General features: G+C 41.5%; 1 long non-coding RNA gene across 1 annotated transcript in view; it reads right to left on the bottom strand.

Moving 5' to 3' along the window:
* LOC138527060 (uncharacterized) overlaps positions 1-15,671 on the bottom strand; it is a 440,038-nt gene that overhangs the window by 108,287 nt on the left and 316,080 nt on the right. The window contains exons 4-5 of the long non-coding RNA XR_011283807.1: positions 12,235-12,416; positions 6,076-6,257 (exon numbers count right to left, since the gene is read on the bottom strand). This is a non-coding gene — a long non-coding RNA (uncharacterized lncRNA). The remainder of the gene's footprint in view (positions 1-6,075; positions 6,258-12,234; positions 12,417-15,671) is intronic.

Raw genomic sequence — 15,671 nt, 5'->3', positions numbered from 1 at the left:
CGGTATTATCTTTCAGGGGAAAAGCCTCTACTCATTTGCTGAAGGCAGAGATTACTACTAACACATATTTCAAATTATTACATTTTTCTAATTCGATAAAGGTATAATACAACACTTCAAATGGAAATATAGGAAGGTAAAAATGTCCTGCAAAGACCATAGTCCCTGAGGCTACATTATGGCTTAGACATATTACACAACTCCTAACCACATTCTCAGCTGTTGTGGTAATCAATGAATTACAACAAACATTTCCAACTGTTTACAACTAGCTTTAGCATGTATGTGGGTGGGTCCGTGGGCCATACGCACGACTAGGGGCACATAAGCATTAGGTAGCATCCACTGTTTTTTAGACCATGTGAACCAACACCCTTCTTCATCCTGCATAGCAGAGCTGTCTTCCCACCCCCTGATTTCCCCTTCAGTGGCCATTGCTTGAATTTTTATAATGCTGACAGAGGTTTCTCCATACATCCCAAGTCCTGAGCCCTTCTAATATTCTCAGTATTATAGATCCCTGAGGTACAATCTAACGCTGTTTGCTTAGCTATGGAGTCAGCAAAATCATTTGCCTTTTGAATTTCAGTCATTATTTTCGGATGGGCAGCACGTTTAACTATTGCTAGTTTCTTTGGTAGCGTTAGAAGGGTACGCCACCTTATTTGAAGCTGTGGCTGCCTGGACCACCAGACTCTTGGGAGTGGGTTGTTTAGACAGATAGCCGGGTTCACTACTGGAAGGGCGGTATTTTGAACTAAGGGATTTATTCACCGGAGGAATAGAATCCGGAGTCTCCCAATTTTTGCCCACCTTATTTTGCAAGGCTACATGGAAGGTTAAAATCGGATCTTCGGTGGGACCATGATGCAATATATTGGTCAGATCATCCTGGATGAATTGAGTTGTGGTCTAGCCCATCCTAAATAATCGACCACCTTTGCCATTAGTTGACGGTATGAGGGACTGGCATGTTCCCCTGGTTCTGGCCTGCCAAAATCTGTTTCAGGCGAAGTATCAATGCCACTTGCATTATGCATTCCCCAGAAATCAGGCACTCTGGGACATTTAGGGTACCATATTCCAGTCCAAAAGGAACATTCTCCTCATCAGATCTCTCCTGTTCTTCAAATATTAAAGCCAAGGATTTGAAAAATTCTTTCCTTAGAAGAGGTTTAAAAAACTTTTCTGGGAGAGGTGGGAGAGGTCTATCAGTGGAACCTGAAGGCATTTCAGCCTTTGTAGCCTTCTCTTTAGCTGTTATTTTTACAGCTTCTGGCTGAGTTGGCTGAGCTGGAGCCTTTGGAACATTTGGCACCGAGGGCTTCGGGGTCGACATCGGCAAAGGCGTTGATGGCGTCGACAAAATAGTGGTCATCGACGGAGCTTGCTTCGAGGGCGTCGAGGCGCTCTTCGAAGACTTGCCCTTTGTGGTGCATCGGGTTTCAGACGGCGTCGGTGACCTCGAACGGTCGACTCAACTCGAGTGGTCTTTTTCGTTCGGCGTCCTGGAAGGTTCCAGATCATTCCTCTTTCGATCACCCGGGCTCGAGGGCGCACAAGTGTCGGAACGATAACACTCCCAGCCGGCTTCCGAAGAAGGCGCGGACCGAGGCTTAGCTTTTTCAAACACCTCCATCATTTTCACCCTGAATGCTTCCCACTCTTCGGAGGAAGAATATTTTGTGGGGCATTTCATCCTTTTTGATTTCTCCTCACGGGACTTCGACTCGACGCTAGAGTCTTTTCGGTTAGGTTTATGACCGACCTGCAGTTTTCCCCTTCCTCTCTCGCAAGGCCTTCCCCGTCATCGCCTGACACTTCGTACAGGCCTCCATGTCGTGGCCTTCCTCGAGACACCACAGACATTCCCGGTGCGGGTCCGTGATGGACATTTTCGAACTGCAGGATTTACACTTTTTAAATCCCGATCGCGGGGTCGTAGTCGGGTTCGATGACAAGGACACATCGAATATCTCTTCAGTATTTACTGTGTCACAGAACTACTAGAGGCGCGCTGAGTCTCCCAAGCAATATGTACTGCGGAAAAACGGAATTGAGGCCAACGGGCGCAGCGCGCACTACTTGTATACCCAATGACGTGCCCAATGACGTCACCCTCGATGGAGGCCTTCGAGGGACCATCGACTCGACGACAAATCTCCAAAGCAGCTAAAGCTGGAAGGAATACATTTAAGATAAGGAATACGTTGGAGGACACAATCCATTCGAAGGGGAGGATTTTGGGGATCTGGGAGAGTGGAAGGGAGTTGAGGGCCTGGGAGCCCTAATACTAATAGACTCTGTGGTTGCCTAAACGGAGGAGGGGGTGCAGAGGGAAGAAGATGTTGCCATGGGTTATTAAGGATCTGTTGTATTACGGGATCTTGGGTAGTAGTAGGTATAACGGGATCGATTCCTGTTCTTTGTAACTGACAATCTCTGTCTATCTCTCTATTATTTTGCTGATATTTTTGTTGATCATGAACCAAAGCTTTTTCAGCCTGTGACACGTGCCTTTGAGCAAACTTCAGTTTGCGTTTGATCTACTCCGTGGCTTCTTTGCGCCAATTGTAGATAACATCAAAGACGGAGGGTCTAGCCTTATTCTTTAATAATACAGATTCTAAATGCTGAATTATGGAAACATCAAAAGAACCATTTTCTGGCCATCGTAAACTAGGCGTATCTTTAGTCTGTTTGTGCCATGAACTGTTAAATACAATCGCCCCTTTTCCATATATGACATACATCTCGAATGCCGGGGTACCTTCTGGGGGTGCAAGCTTACCAAATTCTAAGTCGTGCGCAGAGAGAACGCAACACAGTCCGGACCAACATTTACGAAGTTTACTAGGACCAAGCATCATAAAACTTTATGACTTTCCCAGGCAAAAGAAGGTATTTGCAAATATCTTCGCTTCAACCCCACCAACCAAGCCTTACCTGCCAAACAGCTATACTTACTAACAAAGTTCTGTCTCAGTTGCTCTGGGCGAAACATCGCGGGCAATTCGTAGTGGACCCAGCCGGGAGAGGGCGTCTATGGAGAGAAGTCTGCCAATGGAGGCTACTGTCAGCTGCGAGTAAATATGATGGCAGGGATCCCTGAAACCAAGCAGTCCATTCGGCAGGTTCCTCTCCATCATATCTAGTCAAAGTGCCCTCATCCTCATTGGGGCCCCACGGTGGTCGCCATTTTGAGACTTTTAAGCGCTATAATTCAAACAAAGTAGAGTATCTGAGACAGAGTTTCAAAATTACAAGGTAAGATTTATTTTGCACATATCATACACTTGAGCGGACTTCAGGTTCTTCCATGACCAGTATTTCATAGAGAGTGGAGAAGTGAAGTGCCTGAATAGTACACAGCTTCTTTTTTTTATACAGAAAATGAAGTCTGCATCAGCATAGGTCATTTGTTAATCGTTTACAACAGATAACAACACAAATATGTACAGATTACATAAATAATAATGCTGTAATCGCCAAAAGGCAGAACAAATTACATTTTCAACAGTTATTGTTATTGCAAGTTTCCACTTTACGTATGGCTTTAATGACAAACTCTTTCGGCCAGTTCACGGATGGTGATTTATGTTTGAGGCTTTAAATACAAAATCTGCTTGCCCTCCAGTCCAACAATGGTCACTCTATTTGAATAATCTTAAAAAGATACCTTTCGTGCGTTTAACAAAGTGGAAAGGCTGAACACTATGACTCAAAGTGTAACTAACCTCTACTTGGTGCAGTCAGCATTTACATAGCATTTAAAGAAGAGAATAGAGCTATATTGGAACAGCTTAACTTACTTCGGAGAATAGATGGACCTATCCTTGATGTTATTTAACCTAGGTTTATCGGTGAAGGCCAGGTGACTGGTACATGCCCTCTCCACTGACCCAGCCTTTTCTTGTAATGACTGACAGAGGAAGCCATGAACACATCTCTATTTTGTTTCTACTCAATGACTGACAAATGCTACTCCATTTCGAATGTTACTGAAAGAGCAGGATTTTGATTGCGAAAAAAGAATTAACTTGGGGCTAGGAAAGATGCATTTTATTAATATATTATAACAAGCTCTGAACAAAACACAAGTGGCAACCCGGACAGCTGAATTCTGCAACATTTGAAGGCGATTAATCAAGTAGCCAGGCTGAGCTAAATACAAAGAGTTGCAGTAATAAATGATGCTAAGCACCAAGACAGCCACCACTGGGGCGTGCAGATGCAATTGAAGGAAACAGATAACTTTTCGAAAGAATCTTCAGCTATAATGGCAGACCACACTAACTTGGGATGCAAAAGACAGCAATGCAGATAATTCCACATACAAATCCTTGACCACTGGCACAGGTGTTGGAAAAGGGCCAATGTCGGAAGACCAAAAGGCTGGGGAAAACTGTGCCACCGCTGATTGGGGGCCGATCACCATCACCTCTATTTTGTCCCTCTTTAGCTTAAGCCAGTTAACACCCACCCAACATCGCACAGCCTCCAGACAACCACTAACCAGGGATGCAGTATTATGATTCAAAAGATTAAACTGAACAATGATTTGCATATTAACGTAGCAGCAGCACCCGGAAGTCATGGGAGCGGATAAGGGCAACCAATGGCCGTTTATACTCAAAATAGGAGACAGGGCCGACCCCTGCAGAATCAGAGGGGCAGATTCTGATCAAAAAGGCACTAGTGACAGGGACTCAGTTCGATCTTTAAGAAAAGATTGAAACCAAGATAGAGCCGTCCCCATGAGGCCTGCGCCTGAGAGACAGGCTAGCAGGGTGGAATGGTCGATAGAATTTAATGCAGCTGAGAAATCGAATAAGATCAGTGCACCCACTCCACCCTAATCAGAGAGACAGGCTAAATCATCCACCACCGAGACAAGCACACTTTCTGTGCCATATCCTGGGCTGAAGCCTGACTGAAAGGAGTCGAAGCAATGGGTTTCTTCAAGAAACCTGCTAAGCGAAGACATCCTACTCTACGTCAGTAAATGGAAAACATTGTTACCACAACTACATTACCTCCTACAAGCCTATGGCCCCCTGACAGGATATAAAGTTAACGGGTCAAAATCAGAAATTCTCCCGCTTAGAACATATATACCTTGGGACCCAGGTGGATTCATCCCATTCCACCTCCACCTACAAAATAGTAAACACTTGGGAATTACCCCTTTTGCCTGATCCAATCATGGAACTGAACTACTTCCTGATCCTCCTTAAAATAAAATCTGACCACGCCTGGTGGGCCGCATCAACACGTTCAAAATGAACTCCCTCCCGAAACTGATATACCTAGCCATGATGTGCCATGTACACCAACATGCCAGATGTACAGAGACCTAGACACATGCTTATTCAGGTTCCTCTGGAGGGAGAAAAAGCGCAACTGCGACTGGAAGTCCTCCAGGCCGTGGATTGGGGATTGGGGGGCTTTCAGTACCGAATTGGCAGGTTCCATGATAAATAGGAGATTATTTCAATTTAACAATCTTACGATGTCCAAGTTAATTTTACTTTTTGGGTTTTAAGATTATTTCAGTTCCTTCATTCTAGATTTTGTTGGGCCTTGACTTTTGTATTCAGAGTGCTGCAGCTACCCCAAGCCAAAATGGAGGGCAGAGACAAGAGTGCTGATTGGGTGACAGTGAACAATTGTTTCTTTCCCTACATTCTAAACTGCCTTTCATTAATTTCTTCATCTGAGCTGGTCGTGTTTTTGTCTGTCTCCTGTTTTCTGGGCATTGGAAGAAGTTCCTTGAAGAAAAGCTTCAATTAGGAAGAACTATGCAACTTGAAAGAAAATATATTTTCCTAAGGAGAAGTGATCCATTGTGAGAAAGAAGAAAGCAGCGAGTCCTTTCCACACAACTCAAGTTAAGTGCTATTTTATATTTAAATGTCAAGCACAACGTTAAATTCCTTTTCTTTGCTTAGATTTCATTCCTGAAGCTAAAGGGTTAACTCCGCTATTTGTTTGAGGAGACTTGTAAACAGGAAGAGTTTCGTTTTGAGAGGTGCGCGCGCGCGCAAAAGAAACTGTTTGTAATTCATTACTTACCTTGTCAGATTCTTCGAGTTCGGGCTTCTGTGGACGTCGGCTGCAACAGCGTCGCATTTCGTTTTCTTTGAAGTAACAGGCGGTCCCGCGGAGAAGGAGATTTCTCAGCGTCATCTGATGAGGAGAAGCAGCGTTCCTTCCCGTCATGTCGGATCTCCGTATGAAGGTTAACCCTTTGTTTGCTAGAAGAAACAAGGTAAGACTTCAAATTCTATTTTCAAAAGACGTTGTGTATTTATTTCTGCTTCAAAACATGGCGAACTGAAAGTATAAAGACAGAGAATAGCTATTATGAAAACATAGCAGAAAAAAGGAGGCATTTGCATCCATTACAAGTATTTTTAAAGGAGCCGCACAAGTTAAATATACTTTTCATATTTTTTAAAGACGCTCAACAGTGAAAGGTACCTTTCAAGACATTTTAAAACTTATAACCTGTATGTACAGGAAAAGAGTATCAGTAATAAGGAGAAGATTATTTTCTGGAAGACTTTAAAGACTAAATTAAGCTTCTCCATCTTACAGTCAAATTAATCTTGAATGAACACTATTTGGTGACAAGAAGGTGTTAAGGTTCTTCATTTATCCAGGCTCAGTTCTAATTCATTCTTTCCAGTCAAGTACTAGGAAAGACATGCTGAACATTGATTTTTGAGCTGAGCAGTTTCAATACATTTTTCTATCGGTTGGCAGTTTGGGTAGAAACAAGTACTTAAACTAAAATCATAAAAATTATAACTTCCTCTGGGCTTATCGCAGAGGACATTCAGGTAGGAAAGTTTTTAATCTATTTAATAACAAGTTGCTAGTTAGTGAGAATATATATTTATTGTATAACCATTTTTTCTTTCATTCAGAGACCGGAAGAAAATAGAAGATTCTGTGTCTGATTTATTATTTTATCCACTTTTCCCCTTTCCCCCCAGAGGTGTCTAGAACTCAGCTGTTCAGTTTAGTTGTGAGCTAGACGTCTTAGTGGGATGGTGGGACTCAGCAGCTCCTGCGTTGAACATGATTTACCAGCCTTGATAGAATGAAAGGCCCAAGTTGTTTACTTCGCCTGAGCTGCTGAGACCACGTTCCAGGATCATTATGGAAGAGTTGGGGAATTTGATTAAGGCATTGAGGGAAGAAGTTAGGGTATCTATTAATGAGAATGTTCTTTTAAATAAAAAGTTTGAGGAGTTAAATGTTAAGGTTACACATCTTCAGGAGATTTCGGAAGAAAGGCTTCTTAGTAGGAGAGAAGAACAGATTATGGAACCTCCTATTTTGGAAAGAGAAAATTTAAGACAAGGAGAAAATTCAGAGTTAGGAGCCATAGGAGGTTTGAAATCTTTAATTCTTCCGGTACCTTTGGCACCACCTGAACGTTTTTCTGGAGAGGCAAAAAGATTTCAAACCTATATCACTCAATGTGAATTGCATTTTTTAAGTAGGCCGGAAGTGTTCTCTTCTGATATGTCTAAAATAACTTTTATGATTTCTTATCTTTCTGGGGAGGCTGCTAGTTGGGCAGGGGCTTTGGTAAAACAGAAAGATTTAGCATTGTTTGATTTAAAAGTTTTTAAGGAGGAGTTCAGTGAATTATTTGATAAACGTCAAGAATCTTTGCAGGTAGATAGTGAGTTGCTAGAGTTAAAACAAGGAAATCGAGATTTAGTTAGTTATATTACCCAATTTAAGACTTTAGTAATTGAAAGTAACTGGCCAGAAGAGAAGAGAGCATCTCTTTTTTACAGAGGGTTAAAGGATGAATTGAAAGATGCTTTGTCAGGGGTGGTAAATAGACCAACTTCTTGTGATGCTCTTATGGATTTAGTGATTCAGTTAGATTTTCGACAAAATGAAAGAAGACTTGAGCGTAGAAGAGCAGACTGTAAACAAGACACTAAATCTAGTCCTCGATTAAATAGACCCAGATTAGAGTTTGTAAATAGAGATTTTAGGTCAAAAAATTCAGAAGGCTCTGGAAGATTTAGGGGACTTCTTTCCAAGGAAGAAAGAGAAAGAAGAAGAAATAATAATCTTTGCCTTTATTGCGGAAGAAGTGGACATTTTCTTGGGAATTGCCCTTTTACTCCAAAGAAGGTCCCAACTCTCGACAACAAGAATCATCAAGTTGCCAATACTCTTCAGGCGGCGGTTCCTCATATTACAATTAACGTATCCTTGATTTTTGAGAAGAAACTGGTGGGTAGTGGTCCTATGGTTATAGATTCAGGAGCTACGGGAAATTTTATGGATTGGGGAGTAGCCAAAGATTTAGGAATTCCTTTAGTCAAAAAGGTTTTGTCTGAGCAGGTTAGTTCTGTGGATGGGTCTGACCTGACTTCAGGACCCATCACGCATGAAACTTCTCCTTTATTAATGATTATTGCAGGGAACCATGGAGAGGAGTTGATATTTGAGATTATTGATGCTCCGCAATTGAAGATTATTTTAGGTATGCCTTGGCTTACACTTCATCATCCATTAATTGATTGGGGTAGTAGAGTGATAGAATTAAATTCCAGTTTTTGCAAGGAACATTGTTTTGAAGTTAAATCTCTTGAAGATACTCAAACAGAGTTTGAAAATTGTGCCAGATTTCTTGGGGAGATTGGTGCTCTTACCCATTCTCATACAATTAGAGCAGTGATGTGATGGGAGTTTTACCTGATTGTTACAAGGAATATAGTGATGTCTTTGATGAGGTTGTGGCAGGTAGTCTTCCTCCTCGTAGATCATTCGATTGTAAAATACAACTTGAGCCTGGGGCCACGTTACCTTGCAGTAGGGTTTATGCACTTACAGAAAAGGAAAATGACTACCTTAAGGAATATTTAACTGAAAATTTAGCAAAAGGTTTCATCAGACATTCCAAATCCCCAGTGGCATCTCCTTTGTTTTTTGTGCCTAAAAAAGAGGGAACATTAAGGACTTGTATTGATTATAGAGCTTTGAACAAGGTTACCATCAAAAATAGATACCCTTTACCTTTAATTTCAGTTATGTTAGATCAAATTCAAGGAGCAGAGATTTTCTCTAAATTGGATTTGAGAGGTGCTTATCATCTTGTTAGAGTTAAGGAGGGAGATGAATGGAAAACAGCCTTCTAGACTAAGTATGGGTTATTTGAATATTTAGTGATGCCTTTCGGATTATGTAACGCCCCAGCTTCTTTTCAGTTCTTTATTAATGAAGTTTTACGAGAGTTTTTGGACATTTCTGTTGTTGTTTACATAGATGACATTCTGATTTATTCTCAAAATTTGCAGCAACATCAAAATAATGTTAGATTGGTCCTACAAAAATTGAAAGAAAACCATTTATTTGCAAAATTGGAAAAGAGCCAATTTCATACTTCTTCAGTAGAGTTCCTTGGTTTTGTGATTTCTCCAAAAGGTTTGGAGATGGATCTCAAAAAGATAAAAGCTGTTTGTTAAAGATTGGCCATCTCCGACTAAAGTCAAGGAGGTACAGAGTTTTTTGGGTTTTGACAATTTTTATAGAAGGTTTATCAAGGGGTTTACTCAAATAATCACTCAAATTACTAAACTACTAAAGAAAGGAGTTAAATTCATTTGGAGTAAAGAAGCTGAAGAGGCTTTTGAAGTCCGTAAAGAGAGTTTTATTACAGGTCCAGTGCTTTTACATCCTGACCCTTCCAAGCCCTTTTTTGTCGAGGCAGATACCTCCAATTTAGCAATGGGAGCGGTTTTATCTCAACAGCATGGTACTACTGGACAATTGCATCCAGTTGCTTATTTTTCCAAGAAATGTTCTTCTTCTGAAGTTAATTATACTATCATGGATCGCAAACTTTTAGCGATCAAGGCAGCTTTCGAGGAATGGCGCCATTATTTAAAAGGAGCAAGACATCCTGTTACAGTTTTGACTGATCATCGAAATCTTTTGTTTTTGAAATCAGCAAAAACTCTAACGCCAAGACAATTGAGATGGCCATTGTTTTTCTCAGACTATGATTTTATAATCACTTTTAAACCCGGAAGTCAAAATGGGAAGGCTGACACATTGTCTCGTCAATTTCCGGGTAGTGAAAAATTGAAGGAAATTGATCAACAACCTGTGATTTCTTCTGAACATTTTATTGTTGCTGGAACTCTAGATGAAGGAGGTTTATCAAGAGAGATTCAAGATAGTATGACTATAGAGCAAATGGAAGAATGGGTTAGGCAAGACCCTGTTAGAAAGATTAAAGATGGTTTACCTTATTTCGACAACAGGCTATATCTTCCTTCTGAGAAGCTCCGTGAAAAGATTTTGATTGATTGTCATGAATCTAAACTCTCAGGTCATCCAGGGTTTAGAAAAACCTTAGAATTAGTCAGAAGGGAATTTTGGTGCGAAAAAATGAGAAGTGACATTTTAAATTTTGTTAGGACTTGCGAAACCTGTACAAGAGCCAAGTCTCATGTGGGTAAACCAATGGGTCGGTTAGAACCTCTTCCTATTCCACCACATCTGTGGCACACTATTTCGATGGACTTTATTGTAGATCTTCCCAAAGACCAGGGCTGTTCCAACAATTTTGGTTGTAGTTGAATTACTCACAAAGGAAAGTCATTTTATTCCTATAAAAGAGGAAATTACTGCTGAAAGATTAGCACACCATTTTTCTCAAGGCATTGTTCGACTTCCTGGATTACATAGTCCGGTTATCTCTGATAGAGGTTCTCAGTTTATTTCGAAATGTTGGAGAGCCTTTTGTAGAAGTCTAGGAGTGGAAGTTAAATTAACATCTGGTTATCACCCTGAGACCAATGGTCAAGTAGAATGTGTTAATCAAGAATTAAAAGTATTTGAGATGTTACTTACAAGCTGGAGACAGTTGGGCTGATTTAATTTGGATAGCATAATTTGCATATAACAATTCCATGAAAGATTCAACTTTAATGTCACCTTTTTTCTGCAGTTGTGGTTTTCATCCTCGTTTTCTTAGAGAACCAATTAAAAAAGACATTGGTAGTCCAGCAGTTGAGATCAGATTACAGTCTATGAAGGAAAATTTGGAACGAGCTGTTAAGGCACTTCAATTGAGTAAGGATAATTACAAGAGGTTTGCAAATGTTAAACGCAGGTCTGGGCCAAAATTTTGTGTTGGGAATAAAGTTTGGTTATCTACTAAGAATTTAAAAATCAAGGGTAGAACTAAATTTAGTCCAAGATTTATAGGTCCTTTTGAGATTGAGACTGTGATAAATCCAGTTACAGTCAGATTGAAACTTCCTGAAAATGTAAAGGTACATTCAACATTTCACATTAGTCAGTTAAAACCATTTGTTGTGGGAACTGGATTGGGAGTTCCTCCTAGTCCAGTTTTAGTAGAGGATCAATCTGAAGAATTTGAGGTTAGAGCAATTTTGGACTCAAGAAGGAGCCATGGGAAAACTTCAATATTTAATTGACTGGAAAGGGTTTGGGCCTGAAGAACGCTCTTGGGAATTTGTTAGTAATGTCCATGCCCCATTTTTTATTGCAAAATTCCATAGAAAGTTTCCTTTCAAACCTGGTCCGGGAGGGAGGTCCTGGAGAGGGGGTACTGTCAGGTTCCATGATAAATAGGAGATTATTTCAATTTAACAATCTTACGATGTCCAAGTTAATTTTACTTTTTGGGTTTTAAGATTATTTCAGTTCCTTCATTCTAGATTTTGTTGGGCCTTGACTTTTGTATTCAGAGTGCTGCAGCTACCCCAAGCCAAAATGGAGGGCAGAGACAAGAGTGCTGATTGGGTGACAGTGAACAATTGTTTCTTTCCCTACATTCTAAACTGCCTTTCATTAATTTCTTCATCTGAGCTGGTCGTGTTTTTGTCTGTCTCCTGTTTTCTGGGCATTGGAAGAAGTTCCTTGAAGAAAAGCTTCAATTAGGAAGAACTATGCAACTTGAAAGAAAATATATTTTCCTAAGGAGAAGTGATCCATTGTGAGAAAGAAGAAAGCAGCGAGTCCTTTCCACACAACTCAAGTTAAGTGCTATTTTATATTTAAATGTCAAGCACAACGTTAAATTCCTTTTCTTTGCTTAGATTTCATTCCTGAAGCTAAAGGGTTAACTCCGCTATTTGTTTGAGGAGACTTGTAAACAGGAAGAGTTTCGTTTTGAGAGGTGCGCGCGCGCGCAAAAGAAACTGTTTGTAATTCATTACTTACCTTGTCAGATTCTTCGAGTTCGGGCTTCTGTGGACGTCGGCTGCAACAGCGTCGCATTTCGTTTTCTTTGAAGTAACAGGCGGTCCCGCGGAGAAGGAGATTTCTCAGCGTCATCTGATGAGGAGAAGCAGCGTTCCTTCCCGTCGTGTCGGATCTCCGTATGAGGGTTAACCCTTTGTTTGCTAGAAGAAACAAGGTAAGACTTCAAATTCTATTTTCAAAAGACGTTGTGTATTTATTTCTGCTTCAAAACATGGCGAACTGAAAGTATAAAGACAGAGAATAGCTATTATGAAAACATAGCAGAAAAAAGGAGGCACTTGCATCCATTACAAGTATTTTTAAAGGAGCCGCACAAGTTAAATATACTTTTCATATTTTTTAAAGACGCTCAACAGTGAAAGGTACCTTTCAAGACATTTTAAAACTTATAACCTGTATGTACAGGAAAAGAGTATCAGTAATAAGGAGAAGATTATTTTCTGGAAGACTTTCAAGACTAAATTAAGCTTCTCCATCTTACAGTCAAATTAACCTTGAATGAACACTATTTGGTGACAAGAAGGTGTTAAGGTTCTTCATTTATCCAGGCTCAGTTCTAATTCATTCTTTCCAGTCAAGTACTAGAAAAGACATGCTGAACATTGATTTTTGAGCTGAGCAGTTTCAATACATTTTTCTATCGGTTGGCAGTTTGGGTAGAAACAAGTACTTAAACTAAAATCATAAAAATTATAACTTCCTCTGGGATTATCGCAGAGGACATTCAGGTAGGAAAGTCTTTAATCTATTTAATAACAAGTTGCTAGTTAGTGAGGATGAACAAGTTACTTACCAACTGTAACGTTCTTTCGACTGGATGTTCCTCCCACGTATTCCTCATCTTGTGATAATCGTTATCTCCAGCTTCGCTGCTTCGGAAAAAAAAATTCTCGGCAGAGGGCGCTCATCTCGAGGTCGTGGCGTTGATTGTCCCTCGACGTACTCCGTACTCTGTCGATGTCACCGATGGTATAAGTAGCTCGAGCCGCGCCCGTTGCTTCAGTTCTGTTTTTTCGATGAAATATATATATATAGGAGGAACACCCAGGCGTGTCCCATGACCGATACATTCTTCGTGAGAGGAAAGTGTAAGAACATGTAAACTGTACTGTGGGGTTGGATCGGAGGGTCGATGAGGAATACGTGGGAGGAACATCCAGTCGAAAGAACGTTACAGTTGGTAAGTAACTTGTTCTTCGAATGGATTGTGTCCTCCCACGAATTCCTCATCTTGTGATAGGCTCCCATAGCAGTATCAATTTTTGGAGGTGGGAGTACCATTTCAGTTTTCGTGGACAGAATGCAGAACTGCCTTTGCAAATAAACTCTCGTTAGAGGAGGCAGTGTCCAGACAATAATGTTTAACAAAGGCATGTATTGTTTTCCAGGTTGCAGCTGCGCAAATGTCTGCTGCCGGGACTTCCCTATTTAGAGCCGCAGAAGTAGCCATTCCCCTTGTAGAATGGGCACGAAGCACATCTGGTGGTTCTTTTCCCGCTAATCTATAGCATTCAACTATAGCTAATATGATCCAGCGGGAAATGGTCTGTTTCGTTACAGATAAGCCTAATCTTTGGCCAATGTAACCCACAAACAGTTGGTCATCTTGTCTCAATTTAGCCATCCTAGATATGTAAAAACTAAGAGCCCTCTTGGGATCTAATCTGTGTAATCTCTCCTCTTCTTTGCCCAGATGAGGAGGGGGATAAAACGTAGGAAGTACTATTTTTTGTGACAAATGGAAGTCCGAGACTACCTTTGGCAAAAATGAAGGTTTAACTTTAAGGACTACCTTATCTTTATAAAAAATAGTATATGGTGGTTTGCATGAGAGAGCCTGAAGTTCGCTAACCCTGCGGGCTGATGATAGGGCCACAAGTAGGACAGTTTTTAGAGTCAAAAGCCTCAATGGACATGAGTGCAGAGGCTAAAAAGGTATGCAAGTCAAGAATTTTAATACGAAATTTAAGTCCCAGGCTGGTACATGAAAAGGGACTGGAGGGTACACATTAGTGAGCCCCTTTAAGAATTGAACTATTAACAGTATTTTGAAATATGAAACCTCTTCCGATGAGCGCTTGAAAATGGATAGCGCAGCAAGGTATCCTTTTATTGTTCCTATCTGGAGCCCCAGATTAGCTAGATGTAGCAGAAAGGAAAGCACCATTGGGGTGCCACACTGAAAAGGGTCCACATCCTTGTCTTTTCACCAGTTACTAAACCTATTCCAGCGACATCGGTACAAAGACTTTGTTGCTGGTCTTCTGGCCGAAAGCAAGATTTCCATTACGTCATCCGGAAGATCCCAATCCTTGTATCTCAACCTCTCAGAAACCATGCGTGAAGGTTGAGTGTTTTGACCTCTGAATGGAGAACCCGACCTTCCTCTTGCGAGAGAAGATCCTCCCTTTGCGGAAGACATATTGGAGGGCAGATGGACATGTCTAGAAGGTCCAGGTACCACGTCCTCCTGGCCCAATCCGGGGCAATTAGGATCATGGTTTTCCTGAACTTTCTCAACCTCCTGATTACTTGAGGAATCACGGGGACTGGGGGAAATGCGTACTGCAGTGGAAACTTCCACTCCACTACGAATGCGTCTTCCAGAGGTCCTCTTTGAGGAAATTCCCTTGAGCATTACTGATCGCACTTCCGGTTGATCGCGGTGGTGAACAGATCCACTTGAGGGGTTCCCCAAAGGGCGAAGATCTCCAGAAGGACTTCCTGAGCCAGCTCCCACTCGTGAGAGACCGTGCTCTGCCTGCTCAGAGCGTCTGCCGCCGTGTTCTTCTCTCCGGCTAGGTGAATTGCCGAGAGAGAGATTCCTTCTCTTATTGCCCAGAACCAGAGCTGCATTGCCTCTCTGCACAGTGGCAGTGACCCTACTCCTCCTCTCTTGTTGAGATAGTACATGGCCACTGTGTTGTCCGTCATTATCAGAACATATTTTCCCTGTACAGAGGGCAGAAAGGCCTTCAGAGCTAGTCTGATTGCCCTCAGCTCTAATAGGTTGATGTGTAGTTTGGACTCCGATGGAGACCAACGACCGCTGATTGTCAGATCGTTGGTGTGTGCTCCCCACCCCGTGAGTGAGGCGTCCGTCACTACCGTTATCTCCGGCCATGGTTGCCAAAAAGACTCTCCCTTGAGAATGTTGTCGTTGCAAGCCCACCATAGAAGATCCTGAGCAACTGCGCTCGGGACTTGCAGAAGATCCGACATATTCCCTGAGAACTTGGGCCACTGAGTTTTGAGTGCTCATTGAAGGGATCTCATTCTCAATCTGGCCTCTGGTACAAGAAAAATGCAGGATGCCATGAGGCCGAGCAACCTGAGAAAATCGAAGGCCGGTAGACGTTGGGCATTCTGGAATTTTGTTACCATCTGCTGGATGT

The sequence above is a fragment of the Ambystoma mexicanum genome, chromosome 14 (genome assembly GCF_040938575.1).
Source record: "Ambystoma mexicanum isolate Mex_15411 chromosome 14, UKY_AmexF1_1, whole genome shotgun sequence".
Taxonomy (NCBI): Eukaryota; Metazoa; Chordata; class Amphibia; order Caudata; family Ambystomatidae; genus Ambystoma; species Ambystoma mexicanum.
The sequence above is the reverse complement of the archived record's forward strand: the minus strand, read 5'-3'. Positions and strand labels throughout refer to the sequence as shown.